The sequence below is a fragment of the Plectropomus leopardus genome, chromosome 12, assembly GCF_026936395.1.
Source record: "Plectropomus leopardus strain MGB_pleo_1.0 chromosome 12, ASM2693639v1, whole genome shotgun sequence".
NCBI classification, from domain to species: Eukaryota; Metazoa; Chordata; class Actinopteri; order Perciformes; family Serranidae; genus Plectropomus; species Plectropomus leopardus.
Genome location: NC_142187.1, coordinates 29099131 through 29122305, shown reverse-complemented (window position 1 = coordinate 29122305; position 23175 = coordinate 29099131). Strand labels below are relative to the sequence as shown.

The 23175-nt window shown below is 41.3% G+C and overlaps 1 protein-coding gene across 1 annotated transcript in view; it reads right to left on the bottom strand.

The window, feature by feature from the left end:
• The window catches only part of LOC148188126 (uncharacterized), an 87736-nt gene extending 65509 nt beyond the window's left edge, over positions 1 to 22227 (bottom strand). Inside the window, exon 1 of the mRNA XM_088085758.1 lies at positions 21888 to 22227. The gene's annotated coding sequence lies outside the window, so the exon portion shown is untranslated. The remainder of the gene's footprint in view (positions 1 to 21887) is intronic.
• Between the last annotated feature and the right edge of the window lie 948 nt (positions 22228 to 23175).

Below are 23175 nucleotides of genomic sequence, written 5' to 3'. Positions count from 1 at the left end.
GTTTGGCCTTTCATTTACATGAAAACATGGGGGCCTGAAAACACAAACTTTTGAAACTGGGTTCCAGAGTGTAATTTTTGTCACAGCTTCACTTTGTGCCTGCATATTACATTTGAAATAGCCATGCGCGAGTAGAAGAATAACAGTAACAACAATGGCAGACTTTATAATCCAGAGTCACTTGTAGTAACAGTCCCGCCTCATCGTCCGTACAGACAAAGCTGTCAGTTTTTGTGCATGCGTTCGCCATCGTCTTCTTCACCGCAGCGTGCACCCTGACTAGTTTAATCCGACAAATAATAGCAGTGATGGCTTAATGAAAGAGGAGAAAACCACAAGAAACAGAACTTGGAGCTGCAACCGAAAACAAGGGAGGAGGGAAATGCCTCCGCATCCAGACCCCCGACACAGAGACAGTTCACTAACAGAGTCTGTCCAAAAAGGCTGTTTTCCCCCATGAAAGTACATAAGCCACTTTAAATAATAAAAGCATTGCATCAATATCCTGATATATCCATATTGGTATGGACATCACTGATGGTATTATTCTTCTACTGCCATGACATTGTGCCATTAACATCTGCTTTATAGTAAAATGCTGAGCAGAAAGTTGTCTATTTTTACTTTAATAACATTTTTTCTCTCCTACACTTAAATTTTACAGCATGCTTTTCCCCATGTTCCTGTGGTTCGCCCCAGCTGTGTTGTTGTGGCTTCTGGTTTGATTTTCTTTGGGACTGCAGGTGATTCATAATCCACAAATCTGTTATTTTTTCCGTCCAAGAAACAGTAACTTTAGCATTTCCCATTACTGGCAGAGACATAAATTGTGGTCAATTAGAACAACAGATTAAAAAGTTAAATCTGTCTTAATCTTTTTTTTTATTATTTTGGACCCTCCCCAAAGATAGTTATTTTTCCTTTCACCTCCCTGAGTGACTCGGGGGGGAAATGCATGACGTGTTTGACCCACATGAAGTGTTCAAGGACCATTGGAAATTTCAAAATCCATTAATAAATGCTGTTTTTACAGTTTCTGGCTATAATAAACGGTGTGATTTTGGCAGTTTTTATTTTGGCAGGCCCACTGGCATGTTTTGTTAAGAACTTGCCAAAAATTAACAAAAAAAAAAAAAAAAGCAGCAAAAATCACCAAAAGATGTTATAGCAAAAGAAAATGGCCAAAACAAATTGAAAAATCACCAAAAGTTTTAATGAAAAAAAAGAAACAGTTAAAGTTTTTATTTATTTATTTATTTTTTACAGAGATCTGGGCTAAGCCCCAAATATCCTAAAATCCTTGAAACGCCACTGCTACTGAACATAACTCTGTGAAACACTACTTCCTCTCATAAATTTTCCTTCCTGAAATTTCCCCATTACTCATGCTGTAATTAAGCATACAATTGGCAAATCTGATGTGGGCACCAAAGTCCACCGTGACTTCCTATGAGGTACCCTGAACTTGATCTGAGGACACTGCAGAGCTCCCTGTGGGCGCTGTGACCTCCCAGGCGATGTTTGCACTCCGGCACAGCACGAACATGTTTTCACTGTGGATCCTGGGCTCATAAAACACACTAATTAGAGGGCATCCTTCAGCAGAGTGCAGCTATCAGTCAGTCATTTTATGTTTATGGCCATTTTTCTGTTGCTATAAAATCTTGCTGCTGAAGTGGTGTACAGCTGACTTAAGGAGCCCTGGGGCAGAGATAAGACACATATAATGTCTCCATATCAGCACTGTCTCCAGGCTTTAACCCTTGGTCGGGCACCATACACTTTGACAGTCGCCCACGCATGTTTCCTAAAGCCAAAGAATTTGTGTGTGCACTTATGCTGAAAAAATCTTACTCTGGCATTCTTTAGGGGTACAAAAAAAAGCACAAATCATCTCATCATAGAGAATCAAGCAGTCTTGAGTGACATGCAAGATGCAGATTTAGAGTTCTGTTGTCTTAGAGTCAGCATGCAAAAAAACACAGATAGGAATACCTCACAAAAGCTCAAGTCAAACAGATACTGTACTTAAGGCATGAGAAAAGATCGACAGTCCTGGTCCCATCCAGCAAGCATGCAATGAGTCACGGCCGCTTGGGCAAACAACGTTGTCTGGCGTGACTCATAACCACTGACACATGGGCATCCAGAACACGTGGATGGGCACACAACAGGCAAGTCTGGGCAAACTGCTGCATCCAGCCTGACAGCCATTTACACCTGGATAAATCCTCTGATCTGTCTCGCACCAAACCATCCTCTACACCCAACTGCAAGAGTGTAAATGCACGTGAATGCAGGTTTTATTGCACGTTTTGGTTTTTTTCCCCTTTTTTGTGTGTCCACATTGATCCATCAACTGCAGTAGGATCCTGCTCCTCCACCCGCTCACATGGCTATATACTCTTGTGATTAACAGCCCAGTGCAAACGGCAACAACCCTGCCGTGAGTCACTAAGTCAACATGCAAGTTGTCTTCTTGTCTTTGGCTCTAGACAGTTCCCATCACACCATCCAAGTCTGCTTCCCTGGTTCAGAATTTGTGGCACAGTTATTTGTGCATAGATTTGAAAAGTATTTAAAATATGTTCACAGTAAGTTGTGTGTTGTTGTTTTTTTTGGTTTGTTTATGACTCAAGTTTCAAGTTTCTAAAAGCAAACACATGCTCTCACACCTGTCACCCTGGCAGTTATACAGGCTTTGCATATCCTGTCTTCCTTTTTGAACAGGATTTAAAGATTAACATTTCACAGTGGACAAAGCCAACATCTCCTCTGAGCTGACATAAATCAATCTGATGCCACACACAATGCTGTGCATTTATTCACCGTTTTCAAGAACTACAGAAGGGACACTCAACTGGCTTTATCTGGGGGCCACTTTTGCAAAATGACAGGAGGCCAGGGGCCAGTCGCAGCAACTTATCTATACTAAAAGTGCAAAAACAATTCCCAGTGTGAAACACTTTAGTTTTATTGTGAATTAGAAAATTGTTGGGGGGCCACCTGGCACTTTATCGGGGCCAAGATTTGGCCCGCAGGCCGCAAGTCAAGTATCACTGAACGAGAATACGTACAGCTGCGAATACTGTCAGTTGAGGTATTGTAAGGTTAGTGTAAGGTCGGTCGTATGCTCCCACAGAGTGAAACAGGGCAAGCTTTCTTCAACCTGACATTAGAAGGGACTCGCTGCCAAACGATGAATGACTCTGGAACATTCAGTCCTCCTGTTTGAAGCTCTTTGTTGTGTTATGTGTGCCCAAACAGCTTGTAATTCATTTAGTGGAATGTGGCAGTTCCTGCTGATGCCTTCAGGGAAATAAAAAGAAAACACCTGACGACTGTCCAAGTCTTTGAGGACTATGACGTACTTGCTTCTGAGTTTTTAACGAGAGCAGAAAACTGTTAATGGTGTGAAGCGATTTTATTTGTCTGCAGTGTGAATCCCCAACTTGTTTCAAGACTTTAATTTCATTTTTTAAACTATGTTTAAAAAAATACTAATAAATCTATCTTGTACCCTGTAACTTGAATGTTACTGAATCAAATGACTTTAAAGATAATGAGACACATTTAATGAAGCTGTAATATTTAAAAATAGGGAGAACTAGACTCCTCTAAGGATAGGATACAGCGCTCGATGACTTAAAACTAGAGAGCGTAAAGTTGGGGCTTATGGCCCCTCACATACTTCCTACCCCACTACCTCTGACCACCACTGCTCAAGCCACACCCATCTTCAAACTCAGCCTTCGTTTTGATCTCAACTACACACCTGTAAAGTTTTGTGACTGCATCATTCACGGTTGTGATGCCAGCATAGTGACAAATGTTGTCCTCAGACAGACAGACAGACAGACAGACTACAAACACCTGGCAACACACTCAGAACGGCTTCTGTGCTAGTTCCAACTACAAAAGATATCACTGGGAAACCATTTTGCCATAATGACACACACACACACACACACACACACACACACACACACACACACACACAGACTCACAAGATAAAAACAATACCACTGTCACTTCTGGTAATAAATATTACTATTCCTCACTATGAAGGCTGATGATGACATCTAATGTGCCAATAAAGACACAAAGATGGCATTTCAAACCAATTTCCTCGTCAAAGTATATTTTGCTATGTATGTATGTGAATTGCAGTGTTGGAGATATAGGCCGTAGTAATGTCTGCCTTCTCTCCGATGTTATAGAATTAGATGGCACTCAGCTTGTGGTTCTCAAACCATTAAAAAAAGATTTTTGAAAAACTCAACAATGTCTCTTTTTCAAAAATTATGACCCGCCTACTCAGCATAATCCACAGACCTCGTTGTGAGCAGTTTCATGTTGGAACTATTTTTTGTCTGCCGAACAACAGCCGCCAACCGTATCACCGTGCAGAAGGAAGCGTGCATCTATTGTAAATTGCTAAGGTTACAGCTCAGCCGGGACGGTTCCATCCACCCGTGTTATCAGCTGCAGTGGCAGGTGCCGTCCAGCCAGCCGGTGGTGTATTATAACATCACGAACGGTTCTGTCCGACAGCTTTTTCAGCTGACACCGTCCAGCAGCATATTATGCAGGCATGAAATGTGGCTTTTAGCATCGGGATCCAAAAGCACTGACAAAGTGTTGGTATTTGACGACCTCAGAATGAAAACGAGCTCGAGCAACACAAGCTGAGTGCCATCTAGTTCCATTTTATTAGAGAGAAGGCAGACATCTCTACGGCCGAGATGTCCGTGATGACTATCACTGATAGCATGCGTACTAAAAAAAAATAATCTCTGCAACTTATCACAACTCTGTTTGCTATTTCAACTCTTTAGCATTAACGGTTCTGGCCAATCATGTGTGAACCATAACTAAGCCACAGCCTGCAAAATTCCTCCCAATTTGTGATAACTAATAAACCTGGTGGATATGATCCATTTCATGACTCTTGTTGGTTAAACATCTGTTTTCAATGTTCAGCAGCAAGTCATGAGAGAGAAGTAAAGAAAACCTCTTTCTGTGCTTACTCGCAGCGACCACGACTGAAAGTTTGAGATTCTGAATTGGATAGCTTGCATGTTAAAATCAGGATATTTTGAAGTGCAGAGTTTATGCAGGTTACAGTGAAGGCATACAACTTGTAAAAAGTACTTGAACCTTGGCGCTCTCAGCACAGCTGCTCCATGTCAAAGTCATGCTGGAAATAAAGTATCCAGAGCCAAGAAGCTGTTTTAGTTAAGTTATGAAATTTATGAGACTGATAAAGAGAAATCCTAATCAAAAACACATGTCATCCTACAAATGAACCTGAATAAACCAGCTGTCAGTGACATCTGCAATGAAAACTCATAATCCAAAAGAATCTGACAGCTTGACTGGAAATGTTTCATCATCAGTTTCATTTTTTGGCCCTTATGACTCTCCTCTAACGTACATTTGTCATCTGCTGTTGTCCTTTCAACAGCAAATTCACCCTGCTGTGGCTTCAAAGTGCAGCCTCGGCCTCTCTCTGTGGTCACTCAGGGTCTGAGGATGAGGACTTGGTCCCCGGGGTCCTGATGCGGCCGCTAACACTGGACACCACAGCTCAGAGGTCTCAAGCAGAGAATGGGATACGTTTTTTATTTTCTCTTCCTTTTCTTTTTCTTTTTTTTTCTCCAGGGTCGCGTAAACACCAGCTCCAGACCTGAGTGGGATCAAAGTGCTCATTAAAGAAGCCCACAACCCTGAGAAATGGCAGACCAAATAGCAGCCCATGGTGGCGGGCAAAAACTAAATTTGGAACAAGGGCACGCATTCATTTCCCAGGAATGAGGTGTCTTAGGCAATTGCCATTGAGCAACAACAGTGTTTGAAACAGTAGTTTTTTAAAGCTACAGAAACAAATGGCCGAGTTTTGATGCAGAAAACAGAAGAAGAGTTGTTCAACATACAGATTGTCATAACATTGATGACCTTTAACTCAAATTGACAAAATTTAAAAAAGACTTGCAGCCGGACTTTGACTTAAACAAGGACTAGTGACTTCACTGGGACTTTTTAACTTCAAAATACTTCAAAACTTCCCAAAAAAACTAATTAAAACTACAAAGTGTGTTATTAAAAACGTGTGCAACGAATGAATTAACTCTTTCATTTGCTGATCCAAACTAGCTCTTAAAACAAGTCGACAAGATCCACTTTGTATAACTAATTCAACAGCAAGTTAGATTCAGGTAGATAGCAGAGGTGTGGACTCGAGTCACATGAATTGGACTTGAGTCAGACTCAAGTCGCCACTCAAACAGCAACCAAGTGACAGGAGAGAACCATGAAGAAGTAACTTTACATTACTGCGGCAATTGTAAAACAAAAAAAATGATACAGAAGATCATTTCGTTCATATTTCAGTTTCAAAAACTAGTTTTTGGTCAACAGAAGAGGAACTGCAGTACACAAAAAGAGCTGAAATTTACAGGCGAAAACTTAAAAACTAATTATAAATATGTTTTTCAAAGAATAATAAAAATTTGAAAAGTATTCAAGATTTTTGGTGACATCCCAGATTTCTTGCCATGTGCTTGTATTGACATCACGGTAGCGGACAGACAGATGGATGGATGGATGGACAGATAGATAACACTCATTTCTGACGCATCATTTAAATGTTACATTAAAAGTGAAATCAGCTGTTGAATAATGATTTTGAACTTGAAGTGACCCCGAAAGTGTACGTCACATGCTGAGAAAATGCTGTAAATATGCCGACACATCACAAAAATCATTCCCAGCATATTATGATGTACATTTTTTTTAAATATAATAATGTCCCTTCCAGCTGTAATACAAACAGGAAATTAAAAGGGGTTTTTTTTTCAGAATGCTTCATTAAAAGAGAAAAATGGTGCAGCCAGTGAGGGCATTCATAGCACCGGTCAGTGCAGCTCATATATGATCAACAAGTCTATAAACAGGTGTCAAAAACCTCCAGTCAAAATAACACACACTTATATGGGAAAAAAGTGCATTACATCTAATTTTCATTCCACTGAGGTGTCATAGTTTCTGCTCATTTAACGGTTTCCGCCAGCTGGGCTGAAATAGTGGAAATGCAGCGTTTGTGTGTGCAACAGAAACACACTGAGGCATCTGTTGTGAGCGGGTGAACACAGGAGTGCGATTCACAGTTGGCCACTGATTAAAATCTGTTGCTTTTTTTTCTTTTAGAGTGTATGAGCAGAGTTGCAGATACTGCTGGCAAGATAGAGAAAAACACCTTTGATGTGGCTCCTGAGTGAAAGCAAAAACACAAAAGCACAATTATACATTGCCGCTTATGGGCTTCTTAAAAGGCTCAATCAGAGAAATGTTAACATTTGTGAACGGGACAATAGGTTTTCCAGTTCCGAACGTAAATCAAAACAGCTCTTGTGTAAACAGAAGAGAACGAAACAATCTGGAATCATCTGTTGATTCAGATTTCTATTTGAGTCTTTGTGATTATGGCTTTCCCACCGTTGCCCTGTAATTATAGGCCTGCTCTGCTCTGCAGTATAAGGTTCACATTACAAGTGCGGTTATCAACATGTGTGCGAGAGCGAGTGAGAATGTGTGAGAGTGAGTGTACGTTGACGGGCAGCGGAGGACTTTACAGCACAGCCTGAGCGTGCCTGTGGTTGACCTGTTACCCTTAGCGTCCACCGTGGAGGTTTAATTATCAGAAATAATGCCTCTGTTGAAACAGTGTGATACATGAGTGTGCTGATGACGGGCGGTAATGTTTGTCAGTGTTGGGAAATAACTTAAGATATTAACTCAAGCTTTACAGAAGTCCAGTTTTGAGGTACTTGTTGTTTACTTGATTATTTCTCTTTCAGGCAGTTTTTTCCATCACATTGAAGAGAGTAATATTGTATTCTCTAGCAGACTTATTTGAGAGCTACAGTCACTTGTCACTTTGCAAATTAAGATTTTGTATCAGAGGTCGGCAGATAATTGGCCTGGTTGATTATTCGAGCCGATATTTGGCATTTTGCCGATTATCTGTATCAGCATTTTATTTTAATGATCGCCAACAAAATGAATAAATTAAAAAGTGCAAAGAAAGTGTCTGCATGGGAGGATTTTTTTTCCAATTTAAATTCTCACCCAACTTTATCCAAAAAAAAAAAAAAAGTTGCAGAGAACTTGCTGTATATGATGTTGTACGTTTCTGCTTTGATTAAACATTTGCTAAAGGCATTTAAACAAAGTTTTGTGTTGGAGTTTGTTATATTTTAAATTCTAAATATTCTAAAAATCAAACAGATGGGAGCATACCCCACAGCTCAGCATGCTGTATAGAGAGGTTCATATGAAAAATGTTAAAAAATACAATATAAGTGGACACTGTATTGAGAGTGTTTTCAACGTGACGTTTCATTTCAGTCTACTTACTTCTGGCAACTGGACTGTAATGATTTAGAAATTGTTATCCAATAATATGATAGCCTACAATAAATCGAGGTACCCTCCTTCACCAAAACTGAAAAACTCCCACAAAAACACACAAAAACCACAGCACTACTGAGTTTGCCATTTTGGTACGCTTGTGCTTTGGTGTCTCAGCATCTATACTTTTGTCCATGTCTATAATAAAGCTGATATTCAGATAAACACCAACCACATTCATCCCCCACTCTAATATTCACTCAGGAAATCATATACACGATAAATAAATACATAACTTTTACTTGTAAATTTTACATGGTAGTATTTCTATTTTGGCTTAAATCAAGTACCTGGATATGTCTTCCACCACTGATATTTGTTTTTTCTGAACGCTGCCAAAGAAAACTAAAGGATTAGGCAAAATGCTGTTTCCTGTGTCAAACGGGAGGATTTTTGAGGAGAAACGCAGGCTTGCAGCTTTTAGGCAAAACCACATTTTAACTGTGGAATTTGGATTCTCCAGAGAAGTCATCAGTCAAACAGAGGACAGGACTGAGTTGTAGTTTCTTTAAGCTCAAGAGACAGCGCCAACAGTCCCACTTTTTAAGCGCAGATAGAGATATTCCCTGATGAAGCTTAGACAGGCCTAACCCCGAATGATGAATTAGGCTATTCACCTCTCTCAAATCCACACAGACCTCTGTGTGTTTTGTCACATGAAAACACAAGGTTGCCTCTTGTACCCCAGGCCCAAGTATGTAAAAACAGAGGAAATAGCTGAAAGAAAAGGTGTCATTTTTCTTCTGAAAGAGCGCGTGTGTGTGTTTGTGTGTGCAACTCGGAGAGGGAAAGTGAGAAAATTTGAGAGCGGCTGCATGCGTGAGAAGCACATGGAGGGAAAGTGAGAGCGCAAAGGGAGAAAGAGAAACCGGCCTCTAATTCGCTGATCTCAGCTGATTACATTTTCCCGTCCAGACGGTAGACATTCCTCCAACCTGTGGCCGCAACCATCGGGCCCCTCGGTTTTAACTCGGCAGCAGAGTCCCATTAGAGGTAAACAACCCTGAGTCTACGCAGGCCGCAGAAACAGGTGGGCGTGAGGGTTAGACTGGTCACTGAAACCCTGTTAGAGGTCAACAGACAGACAATCTTCACCAAAACTTTACAGAGACTCCACGAGGACTCAGACTTCAAGGATTTATGGTCTGATTTTCTCACGAACATCAAAAAGGAGCAAAAAAAAGATCCCTTGCGGTTTGTGTTTGTTTAGACGGCTGTGAAAACACAACAACTGTGCCACAAAGAGTTAAACATCAGATCTGTTTGCTGCTCTAAATACAGCCTGTGAATGAGATCTGCCCGAGCTGATCGGAGCGAAGCTGTCACTCCCACTGGGAGTAAAACCACTTCACATCTCAGGATTTGGAGACACTGGGAAGACATGACGAGGCAGAAATCTGTCATATTACATCCATGTTGTGTGTTCGTGCTCTGACTCAAGCAGTCCTCTCGCCAGGCCTGCGTGTCACTGTACACCTTTGGTGAAAGTAAGATCTAGTGAACAGTAAACCTGTGGTGGTCCTCACTTCAAGGTAAAACACAAATGGCCCTTTCTAGTGCCAGTGTTTGGTTTGTCTGCTCTGGGCTACATTAAAAACATGGTGTGCTACTTGGAAGAGCCCCCTATGAAAGGCTCATTTTCTAATTTAACTAAAACACAATAATTCTTCCATTTAGGGGTTTTAATACTAATAACAACATAGTAACAATGTTAAATTCCATTTCTGCCAATATATCCCTCTAAATCCTAGACTCTGGACCTTTAAGTAAAAGTGCGTAAGCAGTAGTCCACCAAAACTGTTTTTACCTGTCACAGGGCTTGTTAGTAATATCAACTTGTCAGATTTTACAGCGAAGAGGTATAAAGTAGCATAAAGAACAAATACTCTGGTAAAGTAATAGTATATGAGCATTGTTCTGGAGTAAATGTACTTAGTTACTTTCCACCACCGCTGTGCACCCGCAAACACATAAACACACACCTCAGCCCGACGACAGCATCAGTTTTTCCGCCATGAAGGCCACAAAGGTCAGGGAAACACTGGCAGCGTTTCAACAAGCTCCCCCCTCCCCTCCCCTCTCTCTGCTCCTCAGCAGGCTGCACGTTTACTATCAACAGGAAACATCTTTCACCGTAAAGGAAGTGTTACTCTCTAATTGGCCTGATGTGATTCAATGACCGGGCCGCTCTCAGCCAATGGGAGGGGGCTTATTTTAAGAGGAGGTATAAAAGGGAACAGAGGCCCTTCCAGAAAGCTTAGACGGCACAAAGTTCTCACATCGAATGCATGGTGTGCTCTCGGCTCTCAACTTCTGCAAAGTTGTTAAGACTGTACATAGACGCATTACTAAGCACATCTGGTTTCATTGTTGTTTCATGGATCCCATAACACATCATGAAACCACAGTCTAAGCAAAAGAAGATGGGGGAAACCCAGAGTGCAAAAAAAAAACTGACCTCATTATGATTCTCCAGACTTGGCGTGTGCGTTCCTCCTCGCACATTTTCTGAACAGAGAAAAATGATCCGTGTATCCAGTAGTCTGTAATATATCAAATCATAAATCATGCTAGAGCTAAGAGAAGGTGAGAGGAAGGTCCCATTGAGAGGGATTTACTGTTATTTTTTTCACTTTTGGAGCTTTGCCTCATGACGGAGCAGTTACCCCCTCAGCTGCCACAATCTCATTTTTACTCTGCACATTCCTAAAGGTGATTGTTCTTGCCAGTTTTGACCTTTTTTTTGTTACAATGGACTGCGAGAGGCATGAGAGCAGAGCCAAAAATACCATTACACTCAGAGGGTGACATTCGGGGGAGCGCGGCCTGGCGACGGGGAGCTATGACGGAGTTCCCTGATTAGTGAGTTACCACGCAGAGACAAAGGGCCTCTGAAATCACAGGAAACAGAACAATCAAAGAGCGGGCGCACATTCCAAGAAAAGCAGCGCGCCGCAGAAACACAACATGATCCAGGACGTTGCTGCGACTGAACATCTGATGAAAGCTTTAGCTGAGCAAGTGCAGTGAGTTATTATTAAGGAATGACGGCAAGGACAGAGCAAATAGCTGTTATCTTAAATTACTGAAACGCATACATTTGATGATATCTTTGATCGCTGTGATCACATTTTTCCTGCTAAGAGGAGGAAAATCAAAAGAGCCGTATTTAAATAGATACTGACCCTAATTACAACTGCCACACTGTCTCACAATCTCACTGACAGGTATTTTCATACACTCACTCATGCAAAAACCCCAAACCTTCAAATCTGTGGGGTCCCCCACCCCCCAAAAAACACCAACAGGCCCACACAGCTTCCCCACAATCCATTAGATCTGGAAATAACTGGCTCCTTCCCTTTCTCCAAAATGGCAGCTCTGTTTCCGCAGCGTTGGTCTGCTGGATTAGAACAATTCCCCACCAGCCCATAATTTGTGGGATTCTCATAACACGCCACACCCTGCAATACATTTCCATTATAACCCCATTTTGTCCTCTGATGAGGATATTTCAGGATGAAGGAGGACATATAATCCAGCGCAGGACCCTCTGGTTTTTGGGGGGCTGCTTCAGCCACCACCGATGAGCTCCTAGCCGCTCTCCGATTGCTCCTCAATTGTTCAGTAGCAGGTAACAACAGGGTTGGGTTGAAAACCCTCAATGTGGGCACTCAGATTCTGGGTCAAGTGGAGATGAAGGGGATCTATTTTCAGCAAAATGTGCTGTTTATCTCTGTGTGTAAAACCAGTGGAGAACCTCTTCCCCCACAAGTCAGGCCCACTTCTCTAACTTGTGGCGCATGTGGCTAACTGTGTGATGCGGTTGCGAGATTATCTGTTTCTCTTTTGTTAGCTCTCTTTGTGCATGTGGTATAAACATCAACCAAATTGAGGAGCAATAAGTAGTTGATACTGAGTTTGACCTCAACAGAGAGTTCCAGTATCTGCTGAGTAATTATGAATAAAGTTAAAGGGAAAGCAAAAATAAAAATGTGTAAAAAAAAAAAAAAATCTGCTACACCATCGAAAAATGCCAAACTACCCAATTATGCACTGCTGAGTTAGCTCCTAACAAGAGTGTGGTGCTTCACAGCGGAGTATGAGAGGGGTAATATTCAGGATGGCTCCAGTTCATCATTGAGCAGGTTTTTAGGCCCACCCGATACATCCTGGACACAGAAATGGTGAAAAACTGTTTACTGGTCTAATTCCACATGCAGCACCACACATTTCTCAGTCTTTTCACATGTTTTAACAAGTTTCTTTTTCACATTTATGAAGTGTTCAGGAAAAAAATAACACTGATTTTGTTTTATCCATTCTTCAAAAACATGTTTGCAAATCCCTCTTCTGAGCATCAAATACAGGAGACAGAACAAGCTGCGAGTCCTTCCTCTGTGTTTCCAGGCCAACAGCGTATCAGTCAGGCTTGTGCAACGCAATGGGGCGAGGGCGAAAAATGCCAGATGAGTATAAATCTTGGCACAGTCGACATCAGAGTCTGCGATAACAAATTAGAGCCTCAGCAGTCCCCTTGGCTCACTCGGAGACGCACACATTATAAACACAACTGGTGTACATGTGTTCCCGTTAATCCCTGATTTGAAAGACAACATTCGACATGGGCCTCAGCGTAGGCAAGAATGCGGTATCTCTGTCGTGAGCCTGTGTGAGGTCCACACTGCCGAGCTGATTGTAGACAAAGCACAAAGACGAGATGCAGAGATCAAGACACAATGTGAACGCCGCTCTCACATGTTACTGCTTAGCCGGGCAGGAAGGTTACAGCACGATGCCAGAATAGTGAATGATGCATCGGTTTCCTGATAGAGTTAAAGACAAAGAAACTTCAACAAATGTCACTCAGAGAGGGACGCTGGTTTTGTTCCATTACACCATCCCTCTATTGACACCACAAATACACGTTTGCATGGCTGCACATGCACACAAAAATGCATTTAGACAGAAATGTTTGGTGCATTCTTGCCAGAATTTAAGATAGTTTTTGCAGCTCAAAAACAGGCATCACACAGAATAGAGAGGAACTGTGATTGTTCTTTGCAAACATGCAAGCCACCTCAGTTTGCGTTAACCCACAACACACAAACGCCCGTGCTCACACATACGAAACACACACTTCAGGAAACTATGGCCAAACTGTGAGAAGATTCACTGTTCAAAAAACAGGAAGTGGTTACCAGCTGCATTAAACCAGAGTACACCTCTGTAATACTTACACTCAGAATACACTGACAACCTACGATGTCTCACTACTTAAAAACGATTAAGCAGAACTGAAAAAACTGCTACTCAAATTGAATTTTGAATTGCTTTGTTGGCACAAGAGACACATGTTTAACCTTTTAAAACCAGAATCAACATCAGTTTTCTTATGCTGCATTCAGTCACTTTTCACAAACTATTTAACCTTTTGAAACCTTAGCAAATCAGTGTGATTTCATCTGAAAACATGCTTGGGGAAAAAAGGCAATGAGTAAATAGTAAAAAAGGCAAAAAAGGTTCACATCAGAGTCTGATGAAGAACTGTCTTTCTCGAAAAGTCACTTTGGTGCACTAATGAAGTGATAACTCTAGCCCTGTAGTGTGTGAGACATTATTTTTGCCTTTTAACAATTTATTTTTGGCTCATGCATGTATACTTTTGCTTCTGAAAAATGGCAATGAGCAACTTGGCAAGAAATGTCCTCAATTTGTAAAAGTGGTATGAAAGTTTCAACAAAGGGGGTAATTTTTTAAGGGATAATTATGGGAAAAATATATATACTGTTCCATTAAGTGTGTTTTTTGTTTATTATAAGGCAAATGTCTTGTTACTTTTTACTTTTTTCTTGTTGATTTTTGGGCGATGTCATGTTAAATAGCTTATCACTTCTCCCCATGTTTTTCAAAGTGATCAAACCAATTTGCTCAGGTTTCAAAAGGTTAAACACATTATTCAAGGGTTCTCATTTTTACTAGAATGCAAACAAGCAGCCCTTTGACTTTAGAAAGATGTACTCACTCACATGCATGTTTTTGTCAAAGAGCATCTCTATCCCTTTAACAAAAGAATGTCTGAATTGCATAATATGCGAGGCAGGTAGATTAGCAGAGGCTTATTCTCCTGCACCGTGTCTGTGCCTCAGGTTAAACAGAGCAGCTGCATTTACTAAGAATGTCACCCAGAGCTGCGGGGCTCCAAATAAGCACACATGCATTTATGGATCAAGTGTGTTTATCCCCACGGCCTGCCGCAGGTTGAAGTGCATGACCTGTCCTGCTTTCGGAGAAGTGCCCGGGCATGAAGACGATTGCGTGGGCTTAGATGTGAACAAAAGCAAGGAGGGAATTAATCGAGCCTAGAGTCATTATCTTAGAACGTCTCAAGCGCGACAGGTCTTGTGACGAGTCGCTGTGAGAACAGGTTCTGACAAACAAGATGGGCCTGATAAGAGTTTGAGAAGAGCGCTCAGGTGAGTTTTAAGTGAGTTTTAAGTGGTCAGTCAAGGTTGAGAGGGCGGGGACCTGAAGCTCTCCAGAGGTCATGGACTCAGGGACGCCTCAGAGAAGCAGCCACGTTGACCTTTGACCTTAGGAGTAGCAGTGGTAAATGAAGTACCTGAAAGCCACGCTTGAGTAGAAGTACAGGTATCTTACCAGAAAATGACTTTAGTACAAGTTAGCCCTTTGAAACCTGAGCAAAGTAGTTTGATTTCTTTCCAAAAGAAGGGGAGAAGGCAATAAGCAACCTTACAACACACACCCCAAAAATTAGCATATAATTACAAGAAAATAATGTGGAAAACAAGCAACAAAAGGAAAGAAAGGAAAAGTAAAACACAAAAGTAAACAAGAAAGTGATATTAGGCTTGGTTTTGTTTTGACTGATGATTTTTCGCGTGATTTTTTTAAATAACCTACATGATGTGCAGCTGGCCTCCAGTTCTTTTACATGATCTAATCCGGCTCCCATTCAAAAGAATTTGGGCAGCCCCAGGTTCAAGGGAAATGTAGTAAAGTAAAATTAACAGAAATATAAAAACTCCAGTAAAGTACAGATACTCCCTAAAAATACTTAAGTGCTGTAATGATGTATTATTACTTTGTTACATTAAACCACTGTAGAGAAGCTTGCGAGCCGTGGTCACGGGCTCAGAATTTGAGTTGCTCTGCGTCGGCATTCCCCGTTTCGTCAGAGCCATTGCTTAGCACTGGGTGTGTGTACACACTCACTATTAACTGTGACAGCACAACATGATCACATATTTTGGGAAAAGCTGGTTGATGAATAAGAGAGTCAGTCATAAAACACAGCGGCGCTGTTACGTCAGCAGTCCTTCCTTGTAGTAATAGCCTCATTTGCAAATAGACCTGCCGTGATAAGAAAAATACGCACACATGGTCCTGTGGTCATAATCATTCCAACGTCAAATGCAGTCACCTTCTTGGATTTCAACTATGTTAGTAGTTTAGTCTTCACTCCTCGGCTCTTTGGCTATGATAAGAAACAGCCCTCGTCTATTTTCACTCCACAAAGCCCGAAAATTAGAGCCTGATCAATGGTGGGCCCCATTCGGGAAGTGAGTGACGATACAAGAGATACACGTTATTAAAGAGCAGCGGGAGGAGGGGGGAGTTTGAAGTTAACCAGTCGGGTGAGGCCCCTGAGCCATTACAGTAGGTTAATTATACCTTAGTTGAAGTGTTAAATAGACCAGTAACCTGCGCTTTGGTGCGGTTTATTGAAGCCAGGTGTGGTAAATAAATCAATTAGGTATGCGGCTTCACAAGTAATTTGGCTCACTTTGCTCCTCTGGGGAAGCTACCTTTGACTTTATATTTGGGTGCTGTGCATTTTCAGTTCTTCTCCAGCAGTTTAACATATTTAAAACAGATGAAAATCCTCCAACTGAAAACGACTTTTGAACAGATTTAAAATCAGATTTCATCAGTGGATTGCTCACAGCCACAAAAGAAACTGCTGAAAGTTGGAGAGGAAACCGACATGCGGCTCAGCAAACCACTCTCTCCGATGAGGTAGCACACTTCACACATGATGAACTGAATATTTTGCATTGGTGTGGATTCACTCTGTGCGTCGTGGACCCACCTGGTTAGCTGACAAAACCACACTACAAACACCAGTTCCTGCAGCAGGCTAAGAGTGAAAGAGGACACATCAAAATATGAATGCTGCGCGTGCCAAATAGTCCCTACACACCGGATCTCGTTTGTTTGTCGACCACACGTTGTTATCTTCTTTACCGTTGTACAACCAAACCCAAAAATCTAAATTACTCAGTTGCAGATACACCCTCGGCACCTGAACACTCCCTTTAACTGCTCCAACTGTAGAAAACTAGAAACAACACCGATTTAGCACTTGTTGCACCCAGAAATCGCTTCATCATCTGTATTTTTTTCTTGACATGAAACTCAGACTATTTTCATCAATCACACAATCCTAGTTTCCATATCACACTGTGTAACAGTAAGTGGTATACTTTGCTAGGTGCCATTCGTCAGCATATTTCCACCCCTCACCCACTAGAAAAGCATGTGTTTTATGGCAGTGTGGCTCTGGGTTAATGTCCCCATCCTCCTCTGCAGTAGTATCTGTAATGTGCAGAGGAAGCTGTCTGACCCCCCCGTGACACGGCCTGATGAGTTACTGACTGAGCGCTGGACAGGTTGCGGGCAAACTTGTGATGCCTCTGGCTTTGAGACACGGAGGAGAACAGACTTCACCTGTGTGGATCTGAGTTTCTGTAATTATTCTTACTAAAAACCTGCCATGTTAGATATTTGGAAAAGACTTTTAATTATAGTAATTATGGAGATCTTTTATGGTGTTCTTAGAGGGGAGGAAAGCATTGGAGGCATGTTCCCCCTGTATGTAAACCTTCAACAAATGAAATTGCCATGTATTTACTGTACATCTGTTTGTTTCCGCTTTGTTTTATTTGAAATGCTTTTCTCTGAGGTAAAGGATGATGTATCTTCTGCACTGTGCAAAATAATACATCTTAATGCCCTGTGATGTCTATCTTATTGAAGATGAGCCTTACTGTGATGGTTCTGTGTTGCACCTGTATTTTTTTTTTTTTCCTTGTTGTTGTAATGTGTTTACTCAACCTAAAAATTAATAAACACACTTGTTTAAAAAAATTATAGTAATTATACTCTTACTGCAAGTAGTGGTTGTACAAATATATTACTAACTTTAAACTCAGTCTTTATTGGGGGTTTCTTGGGCTTTACTTTATGAACTGTTATAATTCCAGTGATTTGTGTTTTTGACAAATTTCAAATTATTCACAAACGGTACAGATGATACAAACTGCATGATACAACACAGTTCTACTGAACTGGACTTGCTCTTTCTTAGTTTCTCATTGCTAAATGTTGTGGATAGTACTTTTTTTTGGTATCACCATGGTCATGGTTTCAAGTTAGCTGAACAGACACTAGAGGGTGGAGTTAAAACACTGCAGACCACTGATTGGTCATTTAGACATCCTGCACAAGCCCAAACTTTTTTAAACAGTCGAGCTATGGTCAAAAGCCATCACAATGTTTTTATTTACTCACCCCAGAATTTAATATAAAATGACAGCCTGCCAAACAACACCATACACTGCGCTCTACAACTGACAGCCAAAACATCTTTGCCGTTTAAAGGCTCGCACTTTCTGCACTGAACATCCGTGGACAGCATTGGTCACATGGATACGCACGTGGCTCTATTTGTCATACAGCTGACCATTCTTGTCGGCCCCTGGCAGTTAACAGGAGGGTTGGGAGGTCCTCCGAACACCAACATTGGGTGAAAGTTAAACTAAACTATGCTGGAGAGAACCTCTGTCAAACATCCAAATTAAAACACTACAGTGGTACTTTACTGCAAAAAGCTTGACAGTTGGATTTTGGACTGAACTAAGTTTGAAACAAGGGATTAGAGCAAGTGCACCCGGGGTGCATACTATGCATACTATACAGTCCAGGTGGTCACAAAAAAAGGGCTTCACACGGATGTCAGCACGGATGTCTGCATGGACGTGGCGAACATGAGTGGATGATGACATTTACACAGACTAAAGCTGACCCACACGTACGATTTCACCAGTCGAGTCGAGCCAAAACAAGCCATGAAAATGAGGCACTAATGCCGTCTTAAGATTGTCCTCCAAAGTCACACTAATCTTGAAGACTCTCAAGATCAATCAAATGCTGAACTTGTAGGCTATTTTAAGCAAAGAAAAGCGCCAGCGGACTTCAACAGTAGACGATTTGATCAAAGTTTGATTGCAGTGTCCCAAAAGATGACTTGAATTCAGCCTCTCTGTGTTGTTTATGCAGTGTGGTGACGGCCTCCACTGTTACGTTAGTTGCTTTTTTTTATGTGACGTTTCTTAATTTTTACGCCATAATGCTGAAGTCTGTACAATCACTGGAGGGAAAACAACATTAAAAGGTCAGCACGAGTCTCACGATATTGCCTCTGACCTGATTGAGAAACCTTTCTCGTGGACATTTAGTCATGTAGTCCTGCTGAAGGTTTGTCACACCTCCTGACCTTTTGACCCATGCACCTCTGATAACCTGTCACTGCCTCCCACTTGATTCCAAAAGGATGACTTCTACTCACCACACACTTCCATTTAATTCACCATCACATTGTACTCACTCATTTCCCAAACAACTTACCAATAAGCTGCTAACAGCTCATGGTGAAATGGCGTCAAGCGTGTTTTCAATGTCATCCATTTAGAAAAACACAAAGCCATTCACAGGAGTACAGGATCAAAATCCACTCCCTGAAAGAGCGTGGTTCTGTGAAAACAGACGAGTGCACTCAAGGAATCGTAACCAGGTGTAGAAGAGGAAATACCTGGAGCATTCCTTGCTCCAGGAATGTTTTTATTAGCCCGTTTACAAATGTCGCCATTTCGAGGTGTGTACACTATAAAGTGCACTGCAGGCTGGATCACTCCATCAAGCAGAGCGTGGCTTCAATGGGGAACCTGTGTCGAGGCCGGGGTTATGCTATTTGAACAGCTGGCACAGTTTAGTTCGGCATGTTCAAATGTGCACAGGTCTGAGGCTGTCGTACCACACCGAAGAAAAAAACACAGGCCTCCCCGAGCTTTCAGCAGGATAGACCCGACTTTATACAGTGTCATCATAATGAACGTGTTGATCGAACAGTTGAGTTAACCTGCTGACATTACATGTGCCAGAAATCAGTGCAAACAGAACAGAAAAGACAAAATGCTATTTAAATGGCCCCGTCTAACTCTCAGCAAAAGCGTATCACAGTCAATACATGGGCTTTAAAGTGGTTCAGTTAACCCCAAAATGTGTTTTTTCTTCTTATCTGTGGTGCTGTTTGTCAGTCTAGATTGTTTTGGTGTGAGCTGCCTCGTGTGCACCAGAAAAATGTGCCTTGAAAAATACATTTGAAAAACTCAACAGCGATGTCTCTTTCCAGAAATCATGATCCAGTTACTCAAGATAATCCACAGACCTTGTTGTGAGCAGTTTCTTTCTACCAAACTTTTTTTTAAAAAATCAAACTACACCTGCCAACTGAATCACTGTAAAAGGAAGTGTGCATCGACTGCTAGCTCACCACCACTGAGCTAGATAACATTACAGTTAAGACCGTACTCACTGCCAACTCGTGATTGCACTGAGGCAAATAAAATCCATAAGTTAAAATAATAAAAAATAAAGGAATTCAATAACCTACGACAATATAAGTTAAAAGCAACAATAATCATTGAATGACACGTGTGTCAAATTAATCAAATGTATACATAACAAAAGGTTTGAACTTGTATGCTGTAAGGGGGCCTGTCCAGCACTTTGAATTGTCTCGTGTCCAAAGAAGACCCATCTTAAAATGTTCCAGTCTTCTCAGAGTGGCCCACTTCAAGCCCCTGAGAGCCTGCCCGTTCTCATTTATCAAATAAAAAGCACCTTTCTTAGCACTTTGGAGAGAAAAAAACAACATTTTCACAGCCAGTGAAGCCATGTGTGTGAGGTATGACGAGTGGGACCAGTATGATTCCTGGTGTTAACAGCTAATAAATTGGGGCCCATCCCCCCGGTGCTCTACTGGCTCAATTATATCCACATGTAGCCATTATTCCTGCCATGTTAGCCGGAGTGCGCTGCATATTTTTAAAAGGTTGGTTTCCATAACACTTGCTGAAAACTACCCTGGTTGTCGAGACACATGTTTTGGTTCTGTGGAAGCCAGACGCTGGCTGTTTTAATGCAGAGGCACTGTGGTACGCAGCGTGGCCCAGTATGTACCCTTTGTTTTCAGAAGTCTCACCTCAGTAATGTGTGCAGAGACCATAAACAGGCTTATTAGTTTAAAAGACTTGCAAACAAAATTCTATCCAGTTTTTTTCCTTCTTTTTTTGTCTTACAAACTTTTCTACTTAGGATTTTTTCTCATATACTTTAACACTTGCAAGTGTATTAGGAGGCCGATACCTTGTGTAAAGTAATGTACTTTCTATTTTGTGGTGTGATAGAAGTGTACTATACTGTACTGTCAAATGTTTCTAATATTCAGTCAACCCTCATTTTTATAAATGGGAAGGAAAAACTATTATTATATACAGTGGTGCAAAAAAGTATATGGCAGCCACTGCACCATTATACAAATAAATTGTTTAAAAATTATACAATGCGATTTCCTGGATTTATTTTTCACATTCTGTCTCACACAGTTGAAGTGTACCTATGATGAAAATTACAGACCTCTCTCATCTTTTTAAGTGGGACAATTTGTGCAATCAGTGACTGCCAAATACTTTTTTGCCCCACTGTATATTATATGTTACCTGCATGTCTTTGTCTGCAGACATGTAGGAATTTATGACATCTGGGTCTTAGTTAGGAACTTCTGTTGAGGGGGTTGGGGGACAGCACTCTTTTTGATAAACAAACTCTATGTAATGCGGTTTTATACACTATGGCACCTTATGTTTACTAAGAGTTCAAAGATTATTCCCAGTGTGAATCGCAATTTTTATTTTGGATTAGAAAAAGTTTAGCGGGACACCGGGCACCCTGTCCTGGGGCAGATTTAAGGGCCTGGGGCCGTAAATTGAGTATCACAGTCTATAGATAATTTCGTCTATCGTTTCATGCACGAACACGCATGCGCAAGCAGGCATACACCTGTCAATAAATTCTCACAAGCTACACACAATTCACATACAGTACATGCGTGGCACATAAATAACTGCTCATAAATGTAACTATAAGCAAAAGTAACCTCAGAATGACACCAAATCCTTAATAACAGCATGGCGGCCAACTATAAAACTTCGCAACAATAACACACAGGTGAACTCGGTGTGAAGCCAAACCATTGAAAAACACTGACTCACCAATCTGGGAATGTAGGCTACCTTTAGATAGCATCCATCCTTAAGTCTTTCCGGCTGAAAACATCCATTGTGGCGTTGTAAAACTCGTCCATATAGGCGTGATAGCGGTACAGTGACAGCTAGCGCAGCTACAGCTAGCACAGCTAAAGCTAGCGCAGCTACACACAGTACAGCCAAAGTATTCGTGTACCTGTCCGTATAAAATCACTTTTCTGTCCCTTTTTATTGCTGTAGGTTAGTTAAGACTGAAGTGGTCCTCCTTCTCGATACACTTTCTTTTTGGTTAATTTTTTTTTTTGGTAAATCCGCTCAGCTCAATTCGGAGACGTCCGCCGCCATGACAACATTGATTTTGACGCATGAGCTCTGACGTAGGGACGTTATAATCACACTGCGCACGTTTCGCGTGCGGAATCTCGATTATAGGCATCAGCCGCATTTCTGGCATATTAACCAGAGCCCTTCAAGAGATTATTATTATTTTATCATGATATTATTATATTATTGTTTATTCTAGTGCACTACTATTAACGTACGTAAAAAGGCCACAGAAGAGTTCTGCTTTTAGACTATATGACCGGAGTGCGCATGCGCATCATGCTTACATGGCTTGCATTTACAGAGAATGGAGATTAAAGGAATGAAGTGCCATTTCAGTCAATTTTTAATACATACATCATCAATTATATATAGTTTATAAAGATTTTGTGTGTGTGTGTGTGTGTGTGTGTGTGTGTGTGTGTGTGTGTGTGTGTGTGTGTGTTTGTGTGTGTGTGTGTGTGCCTGTGGAGATTGGAGCACTTGGGCCTGTAACCCCCAAATTGGGACAGTGGCTCCAGCAGATTACAAAAACTACTTCTGAGATCTGAGTTCAGAAGAGTGCAGTCCTAGGAACAGCTAAGATCCTGCGCAGGACCCTCAAGCTCCCAAGGACCTGACCTTTGTGGGAAGAAAACTGCCCAAAGGGGATAGGGCAAGAGGGGGAGACAATATATACACACACACACACACACACACACATATATATATATACATATATATATATATATATATATATATATATACATATATATATATATATATGTATGGTAAGGGGGCCGGTGATTGTATCAGGGCCCTGCTTGGCAGTTACAGTGCAGGTTAAGATTTTAAGGAATTGATTTAGTCTCCCTGTGTTCTTCAGTATCAACTGGTTTACATCTCAACAATGTAAACATCTAGGCAGTGTCATGCAACACATTCAAATAACTTCAGTGTAATTAACTTTTGTATATGCTGTAGGTTACTG